The sequence below is a fragment of the Mustela erminea genome, chromosome 1 (assembly GCF_009829155.1).
Source record: "Mustela erminea isolate mMusErm1 chromosome 1, mMusErm1.Pri, whole genome shotgun sequence".
NCBI lineage: Eukaryota > Metazoa > Chordata > Mammalia > Carnivora > Mustelidae > Mustela > Mustela erminea.
The window spans coordinates 143,096,754-143,124,454 of NC_045614.1; the positions used below are offsets into that span (position 1 = coordinate 143,096,754).

Sequence of the window (27,701 nt, forward strand, 5' to 3'; positions counted from 1 at the left end):
AAATTTAATGAGAATTAATATATCATATGATTTCTTTTCTTCTTTATAGAAAGCCCCCCATGACAGTTTTATTTTTCTACAATTTACATAGAAATCCTATGGAGAAAATCTAAGAGTCGTCTCAAACATCAACTATTACTGCTCGGTGACTTGCTCCTAATTAGCTTTCTTTTCCATTTCCACACTGGTTATTCCAAACAAGTTCCATTCTCTCAAGACCCAACCAAATCCTCTACCAGCATCCAACATCAATGTAACTGCCTTCATTCTATGTTACTGACATCATGTTAGGTGCTGGGAACGCAAAGATGAAAATATGTATTCTGATTTCAAAGAGCTCATCTCTATGGGGGGACATATGTTCAAGTCAACATTCCCCCTTGAGGAGGGGAGGAGGCTGAAGGAATTTTATAAATTTTGAAATTTTTTATGAAGGAAGATAAATATTAGAGTTATATAATATGCAAATTATAAAGATTTATGGAACGATTATACTGAGCCACATGTTTGGGAAAGGGTGATGGGTTGGTGAGTTAGAGAAAGTAACACTTTTCAGCCAAAATTCTTGTCAAATAAGGAGCACTGAAGTAGATTCAGCAAATACGATTTTTTAGAGAAATTTCTGCTTAATATGTAACTATTCTTTCATATAGGTCTCATCTTAGTTAATATCCAACTGGTCTGACAGTGTTTTGTTCTATTAGTTGTTGATTAATTCCACTGACTCATAGCAGCTGGACTTGGGGTGCATGTGTTTCATTATCTGGAAATTGGATGAGCACCTCCTGCATACTAAGGGGATTCCTGAATGGAAAGAGGGGGAGTGTAAAATGAAAACTTTGGATTTATAGCATTATTTGCTAAATGCGGAACTTCACATCAACCGTTCTAACACCAATACTCTGAAGGAACAATGATCTTAGTAACCTTGCTAAGTCAGGTACTCACTGAATGTAAGTGAATTTTTTCTAGACCAAAGAACAATGAGACTTGTTTAACCAATTGTGTACAGACCTATAGATTCTTTTGTCCTACTCTTTGAGCTCATTTTCAGTCGTTGGTCAACCATTAGTTACCATTACCTCCATGAACAATTTTTCTCTTTCTAGCACTTAAAAATTTTGACTTTGACTTTTTCCCCTCGGAAAACTATAGAGTGCAATTCTTTTCTATCATGTGTAGCATTGCCAGGCAATAAGGTTATCTTTCGAAAAATTTTCTATTTATGTGTGTTCACTTGTTAAGAGTACTAAACAGATTAAATGACTATTTTGAGACCCAGGTCAAAGGGAAGTCATGTTTTAAAAGTACCTATCCATGTTCCAGGTTCTGTGCTCTGAGTTTTAAAGAATTTCTTCATTCAATTTTTACAACTATTTTATGAATTGTGTATTATTTTACCAATTCTTACTAATGAGGAAACTGAGGATCCGGGAAAAATAAGGACTTTGTCCATTATCACTTAGTGAAAGGTTTGTTAAACACACATGATCCTTCCTAGCTCTTGACTCTCCTACCAAGAACCAGGGTCTAAAACTAGATTTGTTTGACTATAAAACTGCTCTTTCTTTTATTTTGGTGGTTTCCTCCCCTCCTCCAGCCTCAACAGAATTAAGGAACATATTCCTTAACTAATCGCTTTGGTAATGATGATTTGTAGTGGGGGTTATATTCAAATGAGGCAGTCAAGTACCCCTTGAGCAAAGCATCAAACCTTAATGGTGCAGGCAATGTATGTGGAGGAAGACGGGGGACCATAAAGATTTAAAAAGAAAAACGAAAAACCTCTTAAATTATTCTGACCTGGCCCTTCTCCCATAGTAGTAAGAATCATTATTATATTGTCCTGCCTCTATGAAAACATTTAAAGTAATGTTTATTTGATAGTTCTAACTTACATTTAATAGGAGGAAGATGGTGAAGTATTCCAGTTGATAAAAGTGAAAATCTAGGTAAGTGATTGGGAAATATGAGGTTATATAAATATATCAGTCACACGTTTTTAACTGAGAATGTATTATTACAGGGGAAAAAAAAAAAAGCTTTCGTCTTCCTTAAACTTGCCAAAAGAGTTTGGACTCCAAGAAAATAGAAACTCTCAAGCTTAGATAACCACAGAGAAAACCTCTTTTTTTCTAATCACCTAAAGTGCAATGGATATATCTTATTTTGTTTCTAAGTGTTTCTCTAGAAGTCCCCTCATGAAAAAGAAATGATATAGTTTTGGAAGAAACAAAAAAATATTACTCAAATATAAAAGTCTAAATACCATGCAAACCACCCTTTCCTCTCTATCCCCCTTTTTTACTTGTTTTAAGTATATTGTAAACAAAATTTAAAAGAAACCAACTCTTTTTCCTAAAACTGAAAGCTGCCAACCCATGAGGAGAATTCTTGCATGGTCACCCACCACACAGTGTTTGGGAAAAGAAAAACCTGTCTGGACTCCTGCCAGGGAGGAGCTGCTGGGAACCAGAGTGAGGGCAGAATAAGAGCCCCTGGGTGTTGGTAGATTAGTTCCTGGGAACAATGCACTGGGAAGTATGGAGGTCAGGTCCTCTCCTGGAATGGATTTCCTACCCGCACCTCCCCCACGCCAAGCCGCCCCTGCCCGTGTACCCTGGAGCTTTGATTTTGCACTGAGCCAAAGGTCTGGCTAGCATAACCTTACTCCTGAAGGGTTCATTTGGCCCCTCCCCAAAGACAAACATCCCAAAGTAAAAGTGTCTGTTGGGAGCCTTGAGATGTTTTCTTTCACCTTAGTTTCCAGGCTGTGATTGTGTGTACTTCTGCTTCTTTGGATATGCTCTGCATATCCCACCCTCTCTTCCCCTTCACACCCGTCCTCAAAATTCTGTTACTTTACATTCAAACCACCTGGCCTTCCTCGGAGCTGGGGTTGTGACGTGGTCCATTTCTTGGTGGTCTGTAGCAGGTAGGCTGTGTCCAGGAGGTAAACTGTGAAAAATGAAGATTGTTTGGAGATGTAAAGCAATTTTATTGCGGAGGCCAAAGTTTCCATGTAAGCAGGATCAGTTTTTTTGGAATTTGGTTAAAATCACTTTGATTTTTTTTTTAACAACTTGATAACGAAATATGTTACAGCATCATGATCCACTGTGGCTGAAATCTGCATAAGGAAGTCCAATTTATCTAAATGATATCAGGCAGGATCCTTTGTGTCATAGGAGAAACAAACTAGCCAAACAAGGTGAAAACTGACTGTGTGTGTTGGGGGAGGGGAGGACTATAAACCAAGAGAAATTTCTTAATGAATCTGTCTAACAAATACATCTGTCCTCGGCACTTTTGTTGACATTTATTTTAGAGTATTGTGTGAATTAGTTCAACCAACAGCATAGTGGTATTTTGTTGTGTTAAAAGTCCTTTCTGTGAATTTTGAATGTATTTGTTTTAGCATTTTATTGGACTTTTCTAACCTGTGTTAACATAATTGAACATGTATGTCCTAAGAAAATACAACCTTCTTGTGCCATTAAAGCATGACTTTTACTGATGGGGAATACTGGAAGTTTCAACTCTTCATTAAGTAGTTAATTAAATATGTGCATAAATGTTGCAAAAAAATAAAAATAGATTGCTGTCTCTTTAATACAGTTTTCAGTGCAATTAAACCGAGACATGCCTTTAGAAAAAAAAGTAGTATTTAACAGGTTTCGGACTTTTGTGGATCATTTTGAACATAGCTTTATCAACTTTTAAACATTAATAAACTGTTTTTAAAAAATAGAAATAAAAGAAACCCAAATAAAATATTCACAATATACTACAATTTTAAAAATTTCTGGTTAGTCATGAGTTTAATTCTATCAAGAATACTTTGTTTAGTGAAAACAGATATATGAAAATTTAATTCTTCATCTTTAAGGTCTATTTTTTGGTTTGTGATTGCTACAACATTACTAACTTAGAAACATAAGGAGAAGAAGATTTTTAACCCAAATGGATGCAGATAAATTCAGAAGCAATACGAAGAAAGAAGGCTAAGATCAGCAGCCTCTTACAAAGCAGCTCCAGGAAAGCAAGCTGCTCAGAAACATCATGTCGTGGCCAGGCCAGTGCAAACTAGCAGTGGGAGAATGTTAGAAAGCAGGGAGCTCGAGGTTTAGCTAAGGAAAACCAAAGAACCAAATAAAACTTCCATTCTGTCCTATTCCCTGCAATAAATGTGCTTGGCATGCTAATACAAAACGCCACAACAAAACAGGGCATTGTGATATCACGTTGCTCATTTTACGGATGAGGAACTGTACCTTACATAATTGCTACCTATATGATATAACGAAGATGCCCGATGCAAGATTCTTTTCATGTTAGAATACAGGCATACAGATACTTAAACCTCACAGTTATTGTTTAGTTATAAATTAGGTAATGAAGTTAGGGAACTTAGCAAGGTTATGACACATAGTTATTAATAAGTGGTAACACCAGGGCTCCTGGGTGGCTCAGTCATTAAGCATCTGCCTTTGGCTCATGTCATGATCCCAGGGTCTTGGGATTGAGCTCCACATCGGGCTCCCTGCTCGGTGGGAGGCCTGCTTCTCCCTCTCCCACTCCCCCTGAATGTGTTCCCTCTCTCTGTCTGTCTCTCTGTCAAATAAATGAAATCTTTTAAATAAATAAATAAATGGTAAAACCACAGTTAATGTTATTACTGTTGCTCATTTTATTACTATTATTATTATTTTAGTGAGAAAAGGACACAGTCAAGATTCAAGCCCAGATGCATCTGTACCCATACCATGTATTTCCTTTCTCCATGCTATGGCTCAGTCTTATGGACTGAGGTAAATGAAAATTCAGCATTTTCATATAAGTCATTTATGGATTTCACAGGGCTCAGCAGTCATTATAAGAATAGGGAAGACCATGTTTATACAGCACAGAAAGGGGGGAGGGATAAATGCATACTGACCAATGGGTGTCCAAGTCTTATTTTCTTTGTTTCTTAACTTTTTTTTAAATAATTTTGTAGATGGATAAAAGAGATAATGCAAAAATTAGTTCTAAGCAGAATTTAAAATTTGAAAGAAGTGTAGTTTGCATATAAACATGAAGAACTATGTGGCTAACTTTGCCCACTATTCAGCAAGGTCTTATTCTTCCTTTCTTATTTATTTATTTATTTATTTATTTATTTATTTATTTATTTTCAGCATAACAGTATCATTTTTTCACCACACCCAGTGCTCCATGCAATCCATGCCCTCTATAATACCCACCACCTGGTACCCTGACCTCCTAACCCCCAGCCACTTCAAACCCCTCAGATTGTTTTTCAGGGTCCATAGTCTCTCATGTTTCACCTCCCCTTCCAATTTACCCCAACCCCCTTCTCTCTAACTCCCCATGTCCTCCATGCTTTTTGTTATGCTCCACAAATAAGTGAAACCATATGATAAATGACTCTCTCTGCTTGACTTATTTCACTCAGCATAATCTCTTCCAGTCCCGTCCATGTTGCTACAAAAGTTGGGTATTTGTCCTTTCTGATGGAGGCATAGTACTCCATAGTGTATATGGACCACATCTTCCTTATCCATTCGTCCGTTGAAGGGCATCTTGGTTCTTTCCACAGTTTGGCGACCGTGGCCATTGCTGCTATAAACATTGGGGTACAGATGGCCCTTCTTTTCACTACATCTGTATCTTTGGGGTAAATACCCAGTAGGGCAATTGCAGGATCATAGGGAAGCTCTGTTTTTAATTTCTTGAGGAATCTCCACACTGTTCTCCAAAGAGGCTGCACCAACTTGCATTCCCACCAACAGTGTAAGAGGGTTCCCCTTTCTCCACATCCTCTCCAACACATGTTGTTTCCTGTCTTGCTAATTTTGGCCATTCAAACTAGTGTAAGGTGATATCTCACTGTAGTTTTAATTTGAATCTCCCTAATGGCTAGTGATGATGAACATTTTTTCATGTGTCTGATAGCCATTTGTATGTCTTTATTGGAGAAGTGTCTGCCCATATCTTCTGCCCATTTTTTGATATGATTGTCTGTTTTGTGTGTGTTGAGTTTGAGGAGTTCATTATAGATCCTGGATATCAACCTTTTGTCTGTACTGTCATTTGCAAATATCTTCTCCCATTCCATGGTTTGCCTCTTTGTTTTCTTGACTGTTTCCTTTGCTGTGCAGAAGCTTTTGATTTTGATGAAGTCCCAAAAGTTCATCTTTGTTTTTGTTTCCTTTGCCTTTGGAGACATATCTTGAAAGAAGTTGCTGTGGCTGATATCGAAGAGATTACTGCCTATATTCTCCTCTAGGATTCTGATGGATTCCTGTCTCACATTGAGGTCTTACATCCATTTTGAGTTTATCTTTGTGTACGGTGTAAGAGAATGGTCGAGTTTCATTCTTCTACATATAGCTGCCCAGTTTTCCCAGCACCATTTATTGAAGAGACTGTCTTTTTTCCACTGTATATTTTTTCCTATTTTGTCGAAGATTATTTGAACATAAAGTTGACAAAATCCAGCATCCGTTCCTGATTAAAACGCTTCAAAGTATAGGGATAGAGGGAACATTCCTGAACTTCATCAAATCTATCTATGAAAGACCCACAGCAAATATCATCCTCAATGGGAAAAAGCTTGCGTCCTTCCCGTTGAGATCAGGAACACGACAAGGATGCCCACTCTCACCACTCTTGTTCAACATAGTATTAGAAGTCCTAGCAACAGCAATCAGACAACAAAGGGAAATAAAAGGTATCCAAATTGGTAATGAAGAAGTCAAACTCTCTCTCTTTGCAGATGACATGATTCTTTATATGGAAAACCCAAAAGACTCCACCCCCAAACTACTAGAACTCATACAGCAATTCAGCAACGTGGCAGGATACAAAGTCAATGTACAGAAATCAGTGTCTTTCTTATACACTAACAGTGAAAATACAGAAAGGGAACTTAGAGAATCGATTCCATTTACTATAGCACCAAGAACCATAAGATACCTGGGAATAAACCTAACCAAAGAGGTAAAGGATGTGTACTCAAGGAACTACAGAACACTCATGAAAGAAATTGAAGAAGACACAAAAAGATGGAAGAACATTCCATGCTCTTGGATTGAAAGAATAAACATTGTTAAAATGTCTATATTGCCTAGAGCAAGCTATACTTTTAATGCTATTCCGATCAAAATTCCACTGGTATTCTTCAAAGAGCTGGAGCAAAAAATCTTAAAATTTGTATGGAATCAGAAGAGACCCTGAATCACTAAGGAAATGTTGAAAAACAAAAATAAAACTGGGGGCATCACGTTACCTGATTTCAAGCTTTACTACAAAGCTGTGATCACCAAGACAGCATGGTACTGGCATAAAAACAGACACATAGACCAGTGGATTAGAGTAGAGAGCCCAGATACGGACCCTCAACTCTATGGTCAAATAATCTTCCTTCCTTTTTGAAGACAAGCCAGACCTTCAAAATGTGGCTGAAGGGAAATGCCTCCTTACTTGTCTATGGGAAATACTGAGAAGAGATTTCAAAGTGGGGAGTGCAAGTATCTGAGGGAAAGAACAATGCATTCTATGGCAAAGTACCACATATTTTTATTTTTTCACAGCTTGGCTGAGGTATAATTGATATAGCAAAACTGATGAAAAAACCCTGCATATATTTACCCAATTTTATGAATTTGGACATACTCATACAGCTATGATATACTCACACAATCAAGGTAATAAACATAATCACCCCCTCAAGTTTCCTTGTGTCCCTTTAGTTTTTGTGTGTTTGTTAGGAATACTTAACATGAGATGGACCCTCTTAACAATTTTTTTAAATGCACTACAGCATATTGTTAATTTTAGGCAGTATGTTACACAATGAGTCTCTAAGACTTAATCATCTCGTATAACCATAACTTTATAACCACTGAACAACAGCTCCTTATTTCCCCTGCCCCATCCCCTAGCAACCACCATTCTATTTTCTGTTTCTATAAGTTTGACTATCTTATACTTATTCATGTAAGTGGAATCATGGAGTATATGTCCTTCTGTGACTGATTCATTTCACTTAGCATCATGTCTTCCAGGGTCATCATATTGTGGCAAATCATTGAATTTTCTTCTCTTTTAAGGCTGAATAACATTTCATTATATGTATAGACCACATTTTAAAAAAGATTTTATTTACTTATTTGAGAGAGAAAGAGAGTACAAACAGGGAGAAGCAGGCTCCCTGCTGAACAGAGAACTTAATGTGGGACTCCATCCCAGAACCCTGGGGTCATGACCTGAGCCCAAGGCAGACACTTAACCAACTGAGCCATCCAGGTGCCCTAGACCACATTGTTTTAATCCATTTGTCTGTACATGGACATTTAGATTGTTTCCATATCTTGGCTATTGTGAATAATGCTGTAATGAACATCGGAGTACACATATCTCTAAAAGACCCCAATTTCAATTCTTTTGACACATACATGGGAATGGGATGCTGGATCATATCATAGTCATATTTTTAAGTTTTGTGTAGCTTCTAGGTTGTCTTCCACAATGACCATACCATTTTTGCATTCCCACCAATAGTGAACATGGGTTCAATTCCTCTACATCCTCACTAATTTATTTATTTATTTATTTATTTAATAATGGCCATCCTAACAGGTGAGAGGTATTCTCATTTTGTCTTTTTTTTTTTTTTTAAAGATTTTATTTATTTATTTGACAGAGAGAAATCACAAGTAGTCAGAGAGGCAGGCATAGAGAGAGAGAGAGGGAAGCAGGCTCCCTGCTGAGCAGAGAGCCCGATGCGGGACTCGATCCCAGGACCCTGAGATCATGACCTGAGCCGAAGGCAGCGGCTTAACCCACTGAGCCACCCAGGCGCCCTCATTTTGTCTTTTTAACTGAAGTGTAGTTGGCATAAAATATTAGTTTCGGTTGTATGACATAGTGACTCGACATTTATGTACATTACAAAGTGATCACTATGACAAGTCAATCTACCATCCATCATCATCACACAAAGTTATTAAAATATTATTGCCTATATTCCCTATGGCATACATTATATCCCTATGATTTACTTATTTTATAACCGGGAGTTTGTATCTTTTAATCCCCTTTACCAATTTTGCCTGTCTTCTCCCCTCTGGTAACCACCAGATTGTTCTCTGTATCTATGAGTCTGTTTTATTTTTAGATTCCACATACAAGTAAAATCATACAGTATTTGCCTTTTTCTGTTTAACTTATTTCACTCTGAATACCCTCTAGGTCCATCCATGTTGTTTCAAATGACAAGATTTCACTATTTTTTATGAACGAGTGTATATATGTGTATATATGTATATTTATGAGTGTGTGTGTATTTCACATCTTCTTTACCCATGCATCTACCTATAGACACTGAGGTTGCTTCCATATGTAATAAACAAATTCAGTGAAGTTGCAGTAACAAAATCAACATAAACAATCAGTTGTGTTTCTATATAGTAACAATGAACTAACTGGGTAAAAAATTAAGAAAGCAATACCATTTACAATAACCTCAAAAAGAATAAAAAACTTAGCAGTAAACTTAGCCTTGGAGGTAAAAGACATGTGCACTGAAAACTCCAATACATTCATTAAAGAAATTTTAAAGGACACAAATAAATGGAAAGATATCCCATGTCCATGGATTAAAAGATTTGGCATTGTTAAAATGTGCATACTACCCAAATTAATCTATAAATTCAATATTATTCCCATCAAAATCCCCACAGCATCTCTTACAAAAATAGGAAAAATAATCTAAATATTCGCATGGAACTATAAAATCTCCAGAATAACAAAAGTGGTCTTGAGAAAAAAGAACTAACTGAAGGTATCACCCTTCCTGATTTCAAAATACACTGCAAAGCTATAGTAACTAAAATGGCGTATAGACCAATGGAAAAGAATGGAGAACACAGAAGTAAACACATGCATGTATGGCCATCTAATCTTTGACAAGGGCACCAAGACTACACAATGAAAAAGTGTAGTCTGTCCAATATATGGTGTTAGGAAAACTAGATACCCATAAGCAAAATAATAAAAACTGGACTCTTATCTTACAACGTACACAAAAATCAACTTAAAATGGATTATAAACTTAAACATAGGAACTAAAACTATAATGCTTCTAGAAGAAAACTTAAAAAAAAAAGCTTCATGACACTGGTCTTGGCAATGACTTTTGGAGGGGTGGGCGGTATATGACACCAAAAGCACAGGAAACAAAAGAAAAAACAGACGAATGGTACCACATCAAACTAAAAGTTTCTGCACAGCAGAGGAAACAATCTGATAAGGGATTAATATCTAAAATATATAAGGAATTCCTATAGCTCAATAACAACAAAACCCCCAAATAATCTGATTTAAAAAGTAGAACACACACTTTTTAAAAAAACTTTTTAAAAATTTTTAATAAACATATAATGTATTATTAGCCCCAGGGGTACAGGGCTGTGAATCGCTAGGTTTACACACTTCACAGCACTCACCATGCACATACCCTCCCCAATGTCCATAACCCCACCTCCCTCTCCTGAACCCCATCCCCGCAGCAACCCTCAGTTTGTTTTGTGAGATTAAGAGTCTCCCTTCCAATCCCATCTTGTTTTATCTATTCTTTTCCTACCCCCAAAACCCCCACATTGCATCTCCACTTCCTCATATCAGGGAGATCATATGATAGTTGTCTTTCTCCTATTGACTTATTTCGCTAAGCATAATACCCTCTAGTTCCATCCATGTTATCGCAAATGGCAGGATTTCATTTCTTTTGATGGCTGCATAGTATTCCATTGTATTTTTATACTACATCTTCTTTATCCATTCATCTGTTGATGGACATCTAGGTTCTTAGTAGCACACACTTTTAATTGAATCTCCTAAACAGGATCTCAATAGCAAAAGGAAAAATATATCAGAACACCATAAATGAAGACCCTAGGAAAATACCAGCAAGCAAAACCAATTTGTGAACCTGGATATTTTTGTGATATTCAGCTCTCACCCAAGGAGAATATTGTCAATGTCTAACTTGCCACTCTTCCAACTTACAATAAAGTTTTAAAATTTTCATGAAGATGGTTTTGAACTTTAAATACTAGCTAAAATGGAGAAGTCTATTTTCTATGACTCCATTAGTTGGTACCACTTAAATGTGATTCCAAGAGCATGTCAACCCTCTTCCCAAGGGTTTGGGGTTGGGGGGAATCTGGTTTAGTAGTGAATGATTTGGTTAATATCTATCTTGTTTTTTCTGATCCTCAACAGTTAAATTTATCAACTGGCTTTTATTGAATGTTGGGAACAAAGAAGCCAGCAACAAAATTCATAGGAAATGCTAAAGACAGACCTACAACTAACCCTACTGTAAAACATGCAGCTCATCACTACAGATACTCCGGATTAAGATGATTACTAACATTTTATCCTTGAACTCCTCACCACAGAACCACAAATTGTGCAAGGGAAAGTTGCAGACTAGGAGGGAGACAATTTGCTGGCTGATTTCCTGGTCTGTTCAGGATGAGAGCACTGAGTAGACTAGACTCGTCCTATGTGTCCAGCACTTACAGATACATTTCTATTAAAGCTATTAAAATATGTATCACATCTCATTGTAATTATCCCTCTGTCTCTCTGTCTATGCATGTCTAGTCTCTGTGTCTACATTTCCTCAGATTTAGCACTAAAAGTCTTGCATCCTGAGGAAATCCTCAACCTCCAGAAAACAACAACCAACCGTTGGCACCCTAACAATGACTTATTGTAAGAGCTGTTTTCATTATTTGCCTAATCTCTAACCTAGAATTTCAGCATTAATTTTATGAATAAATAAATTTTTTTAAGGGTGAGGACATTTTCATGCCCTTTTCACTGAGAAAGATTTTAATTCTCTTTGTCTGTGTTTATGGCCTGGTTACTTTCTAGCACCTCTTCAAAAAAGTTTTAACTGCGTAGAAGAGATTTCTAATCATGTAAGATAATATTTTAAGTATACCCTTCAAGGGCCTCTCCCTTGCCAGAGGTAAATAATTTGCCAGAAGTCCCCTATGTACCAGCAAAATGTATACTCACTATTTTTAACTAGTTGAATAATAAAAATGAAATATACTTAAAGAAACTTTCTAATGAATTACAATAAATAAAAGAGACAGTTCATTTGTTAGGCCTTCTCTGTTAGTCAAAAGTTTAAATCTTAAATTTTGCTGCAGTGTTTGATAAAATGCTATTTTTAAAAAAACTAAGTGAATGCAAGTATATTGCCAAACAGGGCCTGAAAGATATTAATCACAAAATCTGGAAATTAAGTGGTCTAATGACTTTATTTCCATATGATTTAGTTATTATCACAAAGGACATTATTCCAGTTAAGAATAAATTCTTTGGCTCTTCAGTTAGATAAAGTCTGATTCAATGGTTAAAATAGTCTCTTCTTTTGATCATTTGGGACCTGTGAACCTAAAGCATTACATGAGCATGGCACTTGGGATTTTTGCACCAGTCTAATACTCGGCTTCCTTTCTTTCTAACCAAGGTGGATCTTCACTCTTTTGCCCTTCCCAATTCTCTCTCTTGTAAATCAGTTTAACTGAGGTATATTTCACATCAAATAAAATTCACATATTTTAAGGTTATTGTATGATGTGTTTGGCCGAACCAAACAGTCCTATGACCAACACCATGGTTGCTCTCATCCCCCTCTTTGCTGTAGGTGTTGGTAAGCACTGAACCGCTCTTTGTCACTACAGTGTTACCTTTCCAAGAATTTTACATAAGTGACAACCTACAACTGGTATGTGTTCCTTTTGTGTCTGGCTTCCTTCATTTAGTAAAATGCTCTTGAGGTTCATCCATGATCATCCATGCATCAGCATTTTTTTTTAATTGCTGAATATTGTTCTTTTGTTAAACCTACACAATTTGCTTCTCCATCTGTCAGATGATGGGAATTTGGGTCTTCTTGTAACTCTTATGAATTTGTAACTCCTATGAATAAAACTTCTGTGAACATCTGCTTACATACAAAGTTTTGTTTTGTTTTGTTTTGAGAGAGAGAGAGAGTGAGAATGGAGTTGGGGGTGGTGCAGAGGGAGATAGAGAGAGAGAGAATCTTCAGCAGGCTCCACACCCAGTGTGAGCCCAAAGGAGGGCTCAGTCTCACAACTCTGAGGTCATGACCTGAGCCAAAATCAAGAGTCAGCAGATATTTAACTGATTGAGCCACCCAAGTGCCCTGGCCTACAAAGTATTTTTGAGGACATACTTTTTTATCTCTTCTGAGTAATTTCTAGGGTGATATTCCTGGGTCATATGTTAAACTTTATAAGATATCTCTAAACTGTTTCCCAGTGTTACTGTACAATTTGCATTCCCAGTAATAACATATGAAGAGTTTGAGTTACTTGCTCCATATCCTTGCTGACACTTGGTATTGTCAGTATTTTTAATTTTAGCCAATCTAGTGGGTATGCAGAATATCTCATTATGTTTTTAATGTACATTTCCTTAATGAAAAATGACATTTTTTCAGTACTTTTTTGTCATTCACATATCCATTTAGTAAAAAGTCTCTTCAAATATTGTGCTCATTACCTTGTTAACTTTTTATTGAGTTGGAGTTTTTTACATAGTCTGAATACATTTCTTTCTTAGTAATGGGTTTATCAAGTATTTTTTCTCTGTAGTTTACCTTTTTTTTTTTTAACACTGGCTCTTAAAGATAAAAATCTTAATGAAATCAATTTTTTTTCATTTAGTTCATACTTTTGTGTCCTATTTAAGAAATTGTTCCTGTGGGAGGTGGGGAGGAGAAGTGAGTTGGGGGAAATCAGAGGGGGAGACAAACCATGAGAGACTGTGGACTCTGAGAAACAAACTGAGGGTTTTGGAGGGGAGGCGGGTGGGGGGTTGGGTGAGCCTGGTGGTGGGTATTAAGGAGGGCATGTATTGCATGGAGCATGGGTGTGGTGCATAAACAATGAATTTTGGAACACTGAAAAAATAAAATTTTAAAAAATAAAAAGAGAAAGAAAAAAAATTTTAAAGAAAAAGAAAGAAAGAAATTGTTCCTGTTCCATGACGACAAAGATTTTCTCTTGTTTTCTTTTGGAAGTTTTAGTTCTTAAATTTAAGTCAATGACTCATTTCAACTTAATTTTTATATATGCTGTGAGGGTAGTTTAGAAAAAGAAATTTAAGCATATAGTTATCCAATAGCTCTAGCATCATTTATAAAAAGGCAATACATTTCCTCACTGAATTATCTTGGCAGTCTAGTTAAAAAAAAAATCAATTGATCTTATAAGTTTGGCACCGATTTCTGATTCTCTTTTTAGTTCTATTAATCTGGTAAAACTAACATTTTGTCCTGAAACCTCTAGATGCTTTGTTCTCCTCATAGTTTCTCATATCAGGGAGATCACTAGCATCCACCTGGGTTTCCCTTCCTTATACCAAAGCCATATATCTCTCACAAGGGAATAAGATGAAGCACATATAGGGCTCACCTCTTCTGGATACACCTATTCAGAGATCACTGTTCTTCATTTCCTGACCTTCAGTTTCCTGAAAACTGTTGTTTCATATATTGGGTCAACTTGTCGTTAAGTTATTTCAGGCACTGGTGTAAATCCAGTCTCTGTTCCTGCCATCTCAATAACCTAGGATACGGCATATAGTATATAGATAGATGCTGGATAGATAGATAGATAGATAGATAGATAGATAGATAGATAGAGGTATATATCTACATATAATTGAAAGGAATGTGTACTCTCGTATTACCGAGTGGAGTCTTTCCTATATGAAAGTTGAGTCAAAATGTTTGAAAATGTTCAAGTCTCCTATATTATTACTTATTTTCTGCTTAATTTTTCAGTTACTTACTTCAAAAAAGTGTTGAAATTTCCAACTATAATTACTTTATTGATATATAACTGACAAACAGCATTTTAGCTTCAGGTATACAAAATAATGACTCCATTTTTATATATACTATGAGATAATCACCACAATAAGTCCTCTTACATCATCATCATATATAACCACATACTTTTTAAAGTAAGCTCCACAACCAGCGTGGAGCCCAGTGTGGGGTTCAAACCTATAACCCTGAGATTAAGTCCTGAGCTGAGATAAAAAGTCAGATGCTTAACCAACTGAGTCACTGAGGCACCCCACAAATTTTTTTGCCTTGTGATAAGAACTTTCATTCTCTTATCAACTTTCAAACACATTATACAGTTTTGTTAACTATAATTCAACTATAATTTTGGATTTGTCTGTTTCAGTGTTTAATTGTATTATTTTTCCTTTCCTCCACTTAGAATCTCTCAAGTGAAAAAATATTTATGATTGTCATGCCCTTTTAAAGAATTAATCCTTTCAGCATTACGCCTTTCTGCATTTCTGGTAATTTCTTATTTTAAAAATCTACATAGTCTGATACTAATAAAAACAATATAGTTTTTAAATTAGTGCTTTACTAGTGTCCCCACTAATTACTGATGTGACTGAGTTCAAATCCATCATCTTGTTAAATATTTCTATTTGTCATTTCAGATTACCTGAGCTTTTCTCAATGATCCCATTTTAACTCCATTTTTAGCTTAATAGCTATATATCTTTGTTTTATAATTTACTGTATACTGTAGTCTCTGCAATACGTATTTTACCACTCACCTTTCAAATAATATCACACCACTCCCCATACTGTGTAAGAACAACATAATAACTTGCTTCTTTTATCCACCATCATACACTGTGCGAAACTTGCCATATATCTTACTTCTGCATACACTATAAATTCCACTTTGTTTCATATAATTATCTTTTGATTAGATTATAAATAGGAAGAAATAATTTTTTTAAATTTATCCACATATTTCCCATTTCTAGAAGTCTTCAGTGCTTCATGTACACCCAAATTTCCATCTGTTATCATATTTCTTTCATCTGAATGACTCACTTTAACAATTTGTATAGTGCAGATTTGTTGGATATAAATTCTCTCTCCTTTTATTTGGAAAATATCTTTATTTTGCTATTTTGCCTTTATTTTAAAAATAATTGTTTTCTTCTGTGAAGAAGTCTACACTGACAGATTTTTGTTTGTTTCCATTCAGTCCTTTAGTAACATCACTACATCATCTTTTCCTTTCATATTTTCAGATAGATTAGTTTGTAGTCACTCTTATCTTTGTACCTCCATCATAAGCCTTTTTCTCTGTGTGTTTTTAAGCTTTACTTTTTATCACCAGTTTTCTGGAATTGAATTTGATGTAGGTTTGTGTGATGTTCTTTATATCCAAATTTGGGTTCTGTGAGCTTTTTTGGATCTGTGGGGGTTTAGTTTTCACATTTGAGAAGACTTTGAACATTTTTTTCTTCTGACCCCTCTTTCCACTTCTACTTTTGGGAATTTAGTTACACTTATATAAACAGTTGATATTACTCCTGAAGTCACTAACACTTTCCTCATTTTTCCTATTATTTTTGTCTCTCTGCTTGATTTTGGATATTCATCACTTCCATATTTTCAATGTTATGGATCTTCTGTTAAGCTGCTACTAAACCTACCCATTTATTTTTAATTACAGATACTATATATTTTCAATTTGAGACCTTCCATTTGGTTTTTAAATAAATGCTTTTTTATGCTTTTTCCACATCTTTTTTTCATTGTGCTCATATTTTTCTCTAACTTCTTGAACATATGAGGCATATTTATAATAGCTGTTTTAAAGTCTTTGTCTGCTAACTATATCATCTATTATGATAGCCAGTAGGTCAAAGATCTAATTTCTTTTTCTGATTTGAGTCTTATTTTTCTGCTTCTTTAGATGCCTCTTCATTTTTTTTAGTAAATGACAGACATTGTAAATTGGATATTGTTAGCTGTAAAATACATAGTTTATGCTATTTAACAGTGTTGGGATTTTGGCATAGAATTAAATTAGATTGTCTTCTTATACTCAGCATAATCCCTTTGAGATTTTTCTAAGTGTTGCCTATATCTAGCAGGCTTTTTAGATAAATTATAAACAAACGAAAAAAAACCACAGTTTTTATCATCAGTTTGACATCTTCCTCAGAGTAGTATGAAAGCAGTTTTTACAAAAAATTCCATGTAAAAATATTTGAGCAGTAAAGACATAGGAGAATGTTCAGCAAGTTCTAGCAAAGAAGTTATTTTTACTTTAAATAACAATTGTTTGCTAGTATGAACACAATATAATATTCCTATCTGCAAAATATAGTACCAAGAATTTCTTTTGTCAAATTTCCATTTAAGGTCTCGTTTCTGAGCATTGACCCCCTTGCCTTCTCCTCTCTTTCACAGCAGAGTTTGGAGTAATCTTTCATCCATCAGTATAGGGATTGCTGGCCATTCCAGGCAAGTGGTAACCCCAGGTGATCATCTTGCAACAGACACTGTAAGGACCTCCTGAAAATGAAAAGTTTGTGGCCAGAGTAAAGCAAGGTGGGAAGAACTGAATTAGGAATCCCAAGAGCCCCTGTTCCTTCCTACATTCATTCTTTTCCCTGCCTTGGGATCTAGAAAGAATATACATTTTGGTGTTACAATAAACTGGTTTTGAACCACTGTTCCATGTGACTTGGGGTATGTAGTCCTGTTGCTGAGCCACTCCGAGTCTGCTGATGCAGAGTGGAGGCCCATGCTGACGCGGAGTAGAGGCCCATGCTGACCTGGGCCAGGGAATGTGCTGCATCTGGTAAAGCTTCTTCCCCAATCAATGCCTACAGGCAGGTAAAATTGGGTGAAGAATCCCCAGTTCCAGTGTGGTGTATGTTTCCAATTCTGAAGGAGGTGACAACATTAAAAATGGTGCCCATGTAAAGATGGTTGATATAGCTGAATGCCACCTTATTGACTGGCAGCCCTGAGCACCTACTGGTGGTCAACTTTGACTCAGCCACTTGACCTCCTTTTACTAGCTAGCTGCCAGCCTTCAGCAAACGAGTGGAAGAGTTCTCAGTGGCTGACTTTCTGTTGGTCTACATGGATGAGACTCATCTTTCAGAAGATTGGTCAGTGTCTGGTGATTCTTCTTTGTCTTTTGAAGTGAAGAAACACCAGAAGACCGATGTGCAGCAGACCACCAGCTTCTGGAGCATTTCTTCTTGCCACCCCAGTGCCAAGTTGTGGCTGAACACATGGACAGTAATCCCAATGCAGTTTATGACGTAGCCTTTGAATATGTGTGTATTGTGCAGAGACAGAGAATTGCTTATCTGGGAGGAAATGGCCCTTTCTACTACAACCTTCAAGAAATCCACCCTTAGCTGGAGAAGAATTTCAGCAAAAGATGGAATCTAGATTAGTTGGTTAAATGCGTGATTATAAAAGGATTTTTGTTTTTGTTTTTTAAATTATGTAAGGGAAAGGAAACTAAGAACTGAATCCACTATTTCAACTGGGTCCCCTTGTCTTGCTGAAAGTCAGGAATTTACATGTCAGAAGAACATAAATCTCTAACATTTCCATGCTCCTTTTAGCACTCAAATGGCATTTGGCTAAATAGTAGCCCCAGCACAGCTCTTCCTAGTGAGAAGCCCTGAGTGAAAAGATCCCAAGATAGAGAGAGAGAAAGAAACCCTGTTTCAACATGTGTTCATTCTGCCTTGGGAAGGAAGTAATACAGCTAATGCATGCTTTGGGACTGGAAGAAAAGACTACCTGAATAACTACTATGTTGGGGAACTATTGTCCTTATTAGTATAAGGGGTATTGCCTACGGCTTATTCAGCATGGATGCAGCCCATCTGGAAAGTTCCCAAATATTTACTTATAACAAGTTTTTGAGCCCAGTCCTTGTGGTTAGGGATTTCGTGTTTAATAATGTTCAAGTAGGGGCACCTGGGTGGCTCAGTGGGTTAAAGCCTCTGCCTTCAGCTCAGGTCATGATCCCAGGATCCTGGGATTGAGCCCCACATCCGGTTCTCTGCTCAATGGGGAGCCTGCTTCCTCCTCTCTCTGCCTGCCTCTCTGTCTACTTGTGATCTCTGTCTGTCAAATAAAATCTTAAAAAAAAAAAAGTAAAAACAAAACAAACAAACAAACAAAAAACAATGTTCAAGTAATTTCTGCTGTTCTAATTTCTAGCCACGTGGTGGTGGTGGTGCTCTATGCCAGTCTAAGTATCCCAGAACTGACAGGTGTATGTGCAGATAGCAAGAATGATCCCTACCTGGAGGATTAGGGTGATTATCTAAAACCTGAGGGTTCCTTTCTAGGTGGGGAGAGGGGAGATGCCCAAGAAGAAAATCCAATTGACAAACTAGGGACAGGAGGCAGGAAGATGAGGAAGCTTCACAGAATTTCACCTTGAAGCAATAGAGAGCAGGACTAATCTGTAAGTCACAGAAACAGGGAAACAAAACATCCATGGGCCAGAAAAAGAAGCAGCTCAACCTAAATTAACATTGAGAATATACATATGAAATCAATGTATTTATTAATGTATGTATCTCCCTTCGACTGAGGGAGAAAGGGGGATGGAAAGGAAAAAAAAAAATCCCACACTTCATTATTTGTAATTATGAGGATACTTTGATAGAAATAATTACTTTTTGAAATAGGTTTGTGGTATGTATATTTTCAGTGGGTGAATTATACCCCATGATACTGATTAAATATAAAACCAGGAGGTCCAGCGGTGCTGGTCAGGCCCTCTCCATTCCTACAATTATGATGTGGCCCCACTCATTCTTGGTCTCAGTCTCCATAATGGAGGCTGAGCTGGGAAGTACATGCCTCACAATATATTCTTTATAATATACATAAATATATTCTCAGCTGCTGTGGAAAGTAGGGACCATTCAGGTATATAGCACTGTTCTCCCAAAGTAGGTGACCTATAATGACTAATAGGTGCAAATAAACAAGATTTCTTCAGTTACAACATACAGGAAGAGAAAGTTAGTTTGAAACAATTCTCATTAATAATTTGTGAGGTTTTGATACAAGGTCACCCTCGGTGCATGGAATTTGGTGAAATGGAATTCCCGTTTATATTTAAATTTGGACTTGGGTCTTCCTTTGTTCCAATTAGCTGAGATGTAACAATCTTCATCATTATAATGCTATATATATGTGTATGTACCATATTTCTCTTTAAAATAAAGATACTATAGTTCTACCTATAATATGTAAATATTATAACCCCAAAGAAGAGACCGATTAATTTTGTATAATAAATTTTTGTTGTAAATTTGAGGATGCTGTCTAATCACAGTATATGGTTGTATTGATATGTACAGTCAAAGGTTCTTATGACCCTTCCATTAATAATTCAATCATAAAATAAAAGTCATAGAAAAAAATTTCCATTTAATAAATACTTTCCAGTGCTTTGTTTCACTATGACCTTACACTATGCCACAATTATTTTTTGTACATTAAGCTGAAAGATGTTGAGATTATATTCTTATAAATATTAAATCACTTTTTTTAGATTTTATTTGACAGAGAGAGACAACAAGAGAGGAAACACAAGCGGGGGGGTGGGGGGCGGTGGGAGAGAGAGAAGCAGGTATCCTGCTGAGCATGGAGCCCACTGTAGGGCTCCATCCCTGGACCCTGGGATCATGACCTGTGCCGAAGGCAGATGCTTAACGACTAAGCCACCCAGGCGCCCCAATTATTAAATCACTTCTATATTCATCATGATATTTAGAAATCACTTGAAAAAGAAACAAAATCTATTTATCATGAAAGAACTCCTCATTAATCCACATTGCCGTCAAACTTTAAAAAAGTTGAAAAGTTGTTCAGCTGATTCTGCATACCTGTATGTATGACATATGTTTAAAGTGTTCATTCCATAGTATCACTCAAAATGAAAATCAATGATCCAATCACCCATTTCAAGAAATTACAATCAGCAAATAAAACCTTAATTATGCAGAGAAAGTCATTAATAAAGAATATTAATTAATGAATGAAAATAAATATAAAATAAAGAGGATCAACAAAAAGTCCTAACACCTTTTGGAAATGCTAATAAAGTGGTAAATCCTTGAAAAGATCATCAAAAAAAATTAACAGAAACAAGAAAGAGGGCATCACTAGAGATTCTACTGGCATTTGAAAAGATAAAATATTATAAACAACATTATGTTAATAAATTTAAAATCTTGGCATGAAATGGATAAATCCTTTGAAAAAACAACTGAATAAAAGTCACCCAAGAATAAATCTAAATTTGGATGTCAGTGTAACTGTTTAAAAAATTAAATCTACAATTTAAAAAAACTACCAATGTTGAAAACCACAGACAAGATAAGTTCACTGTTGAAATCTACAAAACTTTGAAAGAAGAAAGAATACCAGTCTTACATAAACTTTCCTGAGAAGGTAAAAAATATAGACAGAGTACATGACAAATCATTTTTTTTAAGATTTTATTTCTTTATTTGAGAGAGTATATGCATGAGTGGGGGTCAGAGGGAGACGAAGAAGCAGGGAGACCCACCCAGGGCTCATCCCAAGACCTCAGGACCATGACCTGAGCTGAAGGCGGATGCTTAACCGATTGACTCACAAATCATTTTATGAGACCAGCTAAACTGGTCTCAAGGTCAATTTTAAAAAAAGATAAAAAGAAATTAATAGATGAAAATTTCTCATGAGAGTGAACACTACAATTCTAAACACAATGTTAGCAAATAGAACCAACTACTATATATATATATATATATATAAGTTATATATATATATATATATATATCACAAATGGGATTCATTTTATTTATACATATTGGCTTAACATTTGAAAACCTTACTAATGGAGAAAAATATGATGATCTCAATAGACTACAGTAAAAGCAGTTGAAATCATCTGACATGCATTAATAATGATAATAAAAACTGTAATAATAATAATAAATCTCTCACCATACAAGCACAACAAAAGAATTTCTCAAAGAGTATCTATGAAAAACCTTGGTCTAACATATTATCATATTTAATAGTGAAATATAAAATTCCTCATTCCTAAAATCAGGGGGAAAATAATTAAGACACTCACTCTCATTACCCCAACTCAGCATTAGAGGTCTTAGCCAAAGCAGTAAGGCAGAAGAAAACTCAAAGTCATCTATATTGAAAAGAAAGGAATAAACTGCCTTTCATGGAAGATGACATGATCATCTGAGAAGAAATTCCTAAGGAATTTACAAAGTCATAGTTAAAAAGTAAATTTAGCATCATCTTAATATATAGGTCAATATTAAAATATCAAACATGTTCCTATATACAATAACAAAAAAGTGAGAATAAAATTAAAACATCAAGACCATTCAAAATAGCAACATAAAACATCAAATTCCCATAATTAAATCTAATGAAAGATTTGTAAGACTATGACACTGAAAACGTTGTCAAGAGAAATTAGAAAAGACTTAAATCACTTAAGAAATACACCATGTGCATGCATTGGAAAACTAACTTTAATTTACCAGTTCTCCTAAAATTAATTCACAGATTCCACAAAACCTGACTTAATATCTCAAAAGTTTTTTTGGGGGGAAACTGATAAGCAAATTGTAATTTTTTAATGCAAAGAACATAGAACAGTTGAGGCCACTTTTAAGCAGAACAAAGATTGAGTATTTACCAAACCAGTTTTCAAATTTCGTATAAAAATCAGTGAACTTGAATAACAACAGAAAATATTCAAGATTAAGTACATGGGGGAGGAAAATGGAAAAATGGAGAGTTCCAGTGACCGCTGGGAAAATATCAAGCCACTGAATATGTGTAAGAGGCAGCAGATATATTGTTGGAGCAGGAGAAGAGACGATAAATTATTTGAAGGTCAAAAAGGTCAAAATTGTCCAAATCTAAAGAAAGCTATGAACTCAAAGATCCAAGAAACTCAGTAAGTCACAAGAGAATAGAAATATAAGTGATAGCAAGTCACATTTTAATCAAAATGCTAAAAAGTGATAAAAAGAGAGTCTTCAAACAAGCCAGAGATAAAAAGAAATATTAAATATAAAAGGATATGAATAAGAATAGTCACAGACTTCTCATTATAAAATTTGTAAGAACAGATCAACATCTTTAAAGTTCTGAAGAAAAATCCTGTGATAACCCTATTCAAAGTGAAATTGTTTTCTTAAATTCAAGCAAAATAAAATTGTATTCAAAGAAATAAAAGCTGAGAGAAATCACTGCAAGCAGACATGCACTACAAAAAATGATAAAAAGCAGTGCTTCAGAAAGAAAAAAGAAGATAACTTTGATCTACATGAAGGAATGAAAATTTACAGAAATATAATCATTTGGGTCAATACAGATTTTTTTCTCATCTTAAAAATTCTTCAAAAGATAATCAACAATTTAAAAATTATTTCTATAATGTTGGGTTCATAACATTTAGCATTGAACTATATGGCAACAATAACCAAAAAGATGGAGAAGAGGAAATGGTAGTAAACTGTTGGAAAGTTCTGTATGAACTTTTGTATGAAGTAGCACTTTATTGAAAGTTAGATTTGAAAACCTAAAGATGAACATTGTAAATTCTAAAGCAAACACTAAAAAATAATAAAACCAAGAGATATATCTCATAACCCAGTACTGGAGAAAACAATTATAAAAATCTGAAATAATTTTAAAAAGAAGGAAAATGGTGGGGGAAAAAAGCAAATGTAACAAATAGGAAGCAAATACTGAGAGGATTTAATCCCAAACTGATACATCTCGAGATATGTCCCATATATGTAATTTCCATGTTATCAAAAAAGATGTCTCTCTGACAATACATATTACATAAAAGGTATCTCAGCTCTTAAGATTATCTACTGGACTTCTGTAATGGAAGATGTTTGCAGCAGGGCCCAATAATAGACTAGCAATTGTTCAACAATGTAGTATTTTGCTACTGCATTAAGTACATTTTGAATCCAGAATTCCAAAAGATACCACTGGGTGGCGGTGCTTGACTTTATCCGCAAGCGTCTATTGCCCACCTCCAAAATCCTGTGTGCAGGCCGTTTTTGTTCCAGAGCCTGGCCAAATTCGTTATTTCAATGCAGGGTGCCTATGTTGGTATATACATCTAGCAATATCTAAATAGCCTGCAGGGACTGTTTATTTCTTAGTGTTCATCCAGCAAAGACTATCTTGTTCTATACATCCATGTAAGGTATCTCAAGATCCTGAATCAAGTTATTTTCAGAAAATTTACTGGTTGGGTTAGTTCCTATATTTTATCTATTTTGATTAACCATCGTCAGCTAATCAGGTGAGTCAATATAGTCTTTGGTTTTCTCCCCAGGGAGAAATTATCCTGATATGCTACTATAAAGAATTACCTTTCTCTTAATATTCACCAGGTCAAAATTGTCCCTAACATTGTAGTGACAGTATTTGAGAGGGGTCAGACATCACTGAAGGAAGATAATAAACATATATTGGAGTTCCATCCAACTAAAGGCAAATTTTGTCTGAATTTCTTATGAAGTTAGGATAGAAAAGAAAATATTGGTTAAATCTAGAAGAGCCTACTAGTCACCTTCAGCTTATTGCTCCTCTCAAAGAGCTTACAGCAAAGTATTTCTCCTGATTTCCAGATGGGTATACAGAAGTGTTAGACCTTCCACGTGGATGAACCACAGCTACCCCAGACGCTACATGAGCAAACATTCTCTCTACTTCCTACCTCAACAACAACAACAACAAATCAGGATTCTATATATGTATATGCATCTGTATATAGAAAAATGTGCATTGCACTAATTAGAAAGAATAAGCAATGAAAAAAGAAGCAAAACACTTAAATATGCATGGCATGAAACACTTAAGACCACTAAACATAGGTAGATAACCAAACTCATTAGTATTTAGAGAAATGCAACTAAAACCAAAATAAAATACTATATCACACAGATTTAATTGGCAAAAAATGAAGTCTAATCCATCAAATTACTGGAAAAGATGCAGAACAATAGGAATATTCATATACTGCTTTTGAGAATGTAAACAGGTATAGCTATTAGAAAATAGAGCAGCATTAAATTTTCCATGAGTCAGCAATTCTACTCCTACATACATATATGTGAGAGTAGATATATAATATCCATATATATGTATATATAATGATATATTTATCTCAGGTCCACACATATGTGTATAGATATGTGGACCTGAGATATATATATATATAGTCTACTACATAGTATCTAGTATATAGATACATATACCATATATATATATAGTACAGTAGACTATATTTATCTCAGATATATATATATATATATATATATATATATATATGAAAAACTCTGACATATGCACACCTGGAGGCCTAGAAAAGCAGCATATCTTATAACAGCAAAATAACACCAAAAAAAAAAAAAAAACCCACAAAAACAAAACAAAAACCTGGGAAAAACCTAAATACTCCAAAACAAAAGAACAGTTGAATAAATTGTGGCATATTCTCATAATAGGACATTTTATGCATTGGTGAAAATGAATAAGATTACATTCTATGCAATATCTATGGCTAATGATTGAGTGAAACTCATGTCTCAAAGAGTACATAGAGTGTAATTCCATATTTTGCCCCTAAAACAAGCAAAACTAAACATTTGCTTAGGACTGCTTATACACATCTAAAAAATATTTTTAAGAAAAGAAAAAGAGAATTTCATACCCCCAAATCAGAATTTTAATTGTTTCTTAAGAGAAAGAGACTGGATAGGAGAAACATATAGGTAGATACAACAGATTAGTAATATCCAGTTGAAGTGGACATAATAGTGAATTCATGGTGTCTTATTATTAAGACTTTCAAAAGAGAGACAAGATAAAGAAGGAAATTAATTCAATCTTGAAGGGCATGGGCAATCTGTAATAAATGTAAGCCAGACAGAGAGTCCATTTAAGGCCTTCCATGATTTCATAGGCTTTCTCCCAACCCCAAAACCCCTGTGCTCAGCCAGACTATTCCCCCCAGCTCCCAAGGAGAAAGAAAAATTAATATCTTTTAAAATGTAACTTCTTAAATGAGATTCATAGTCTCTACACAAACAACTAAAGTGTTATAGCTACTGATAAAAGTCTACACAGTCAAAATGGAGGCCAGACACAAGTAGTGGCCAGGATGGCCTTCTAAGTAGAAGGGTATATACCAATTCCACAGGTATGACAGTCTGATGTGACTGTGGAGCTTTTTGGTATTTTGATGACTGGACTGTGAAAAGCAGAGGGGATTCTGCTGAAATACAATCTGAAGGTTCACCAGATGGATCATTTCACTAATTGATAATTGGCCTTGCTTCCTTTCTAACACATGCATTAGAAATTATAATGTATGTTATTCATTCCCTTCTGGGACCAGCTTTACCTGCATCCCACAAGTCATGAAATGTGTTTTCATTATCTTTCAATTTCAAAATACATTCTAATTTCTATGAGTTAGTTTTTAAACTCTAAGTCATTTAGTAATATATTCATTGCTTTCAAACTGATGGGGATTTTCAAATTATTATGTTGCTATTAACTTCTAGCCTAATTCCATTATAGTCCAAGAATACGCTCTACATCATTTGAAATTTGACACTAATTGCTTAATGGTCAAGAAGATTTTTTTAAAAGATTTTATCTATTAATTTGACAGATCACAAGTAGGCAGAGAGTCAGGCAGAGAGAGAGAGGGGGAAGCAGGCTCCCTGCTGAGCAGAGAGCCCGATGCGGGGCTTGATCCCAGGACCCTGAGATCATGACCTGAGCCGAAGGCAGAGGCTTAACCCACTGAGCCACCCAGGTGCCCCACAAGATTTTTTAATGTTCAATGTGTACTTGAAAAGAATGTGTATTATGACATTATTTGCTACCGAGTTCAATATGTATAAATTACATCATTTTTATTATGTTGTTAAAATTTGTCTACTTATTAATTTTTGTCTTTTTTTTTCTAACATATACTGACAAAAGATGGGCTCAAATCTTCCACTATAGGTCCTAATTTTTTTGAAAATCCCCAAATCTCCCCCATGAGAATCCATGCATAAATTTGGATAATAAAACCAAAAATCTGGAGTGCCTGGGTGGCTCAGTTCTTAAGTGTCTGCCTTCAGCTCAGGTCATGGTCCAGAGTCCTGGGATCAAGTCCCACATCAGGCTCCTTGCTCAGCAGGAAGCCTGCTTCTCTCTCTCCCACTCCCTCTGCTTGTGTTCCTTCTCTCGCTGTGTCTGTCTCTGTCAAATAAATAAATAAAATCTTTAAAAAAAATCTATAGACAATATATTATGAAGCAAAATATGAGCCAGAATATAAAGTACCTATACAAACCTCCAAGTTTGAATGGTCAGAACAATCCGCAGACAACTGCAAGGCCTGTGCAGCATCAGTGATTGTAGAAGAGATAGCAGAGGGAAAAGAGAGCATTTGATATATGCAAAATTCACCAACATGTTTATTAGGGAATCTTACTAAAATTTGGAAAACAGATGAAACTGGCAGGGATTTGTGCCCCCTATCAGTAGGTGACTACAAGCTATCTGGAATTAGATCTGAAGGTGCCAATCAAAGCCTCTTCCAGGACAGAACTCCACACTGACTAAAAACTGCTGGGAATATAGGAATAGAATCCAAATTAGCCTGGCTGAAGGGGTTGGGGGTGGAGGGAGGCAGATTAAA

At 35.5% G+C, this 27,701-nt stretch overlaps 1 pseudogene; it reads left to right on the forward strand.

Annotated features, from left to right (window-relative positions):
• Window positions 1-12,666: 12,666 nt before the first annotated feature.
• Window positions 12,667-18,369, forward strand: LOC116590981 (annotated as a pseudogene).
• Window positions 18,370-27,701: the final 9,332 nt, after the last annotated feature.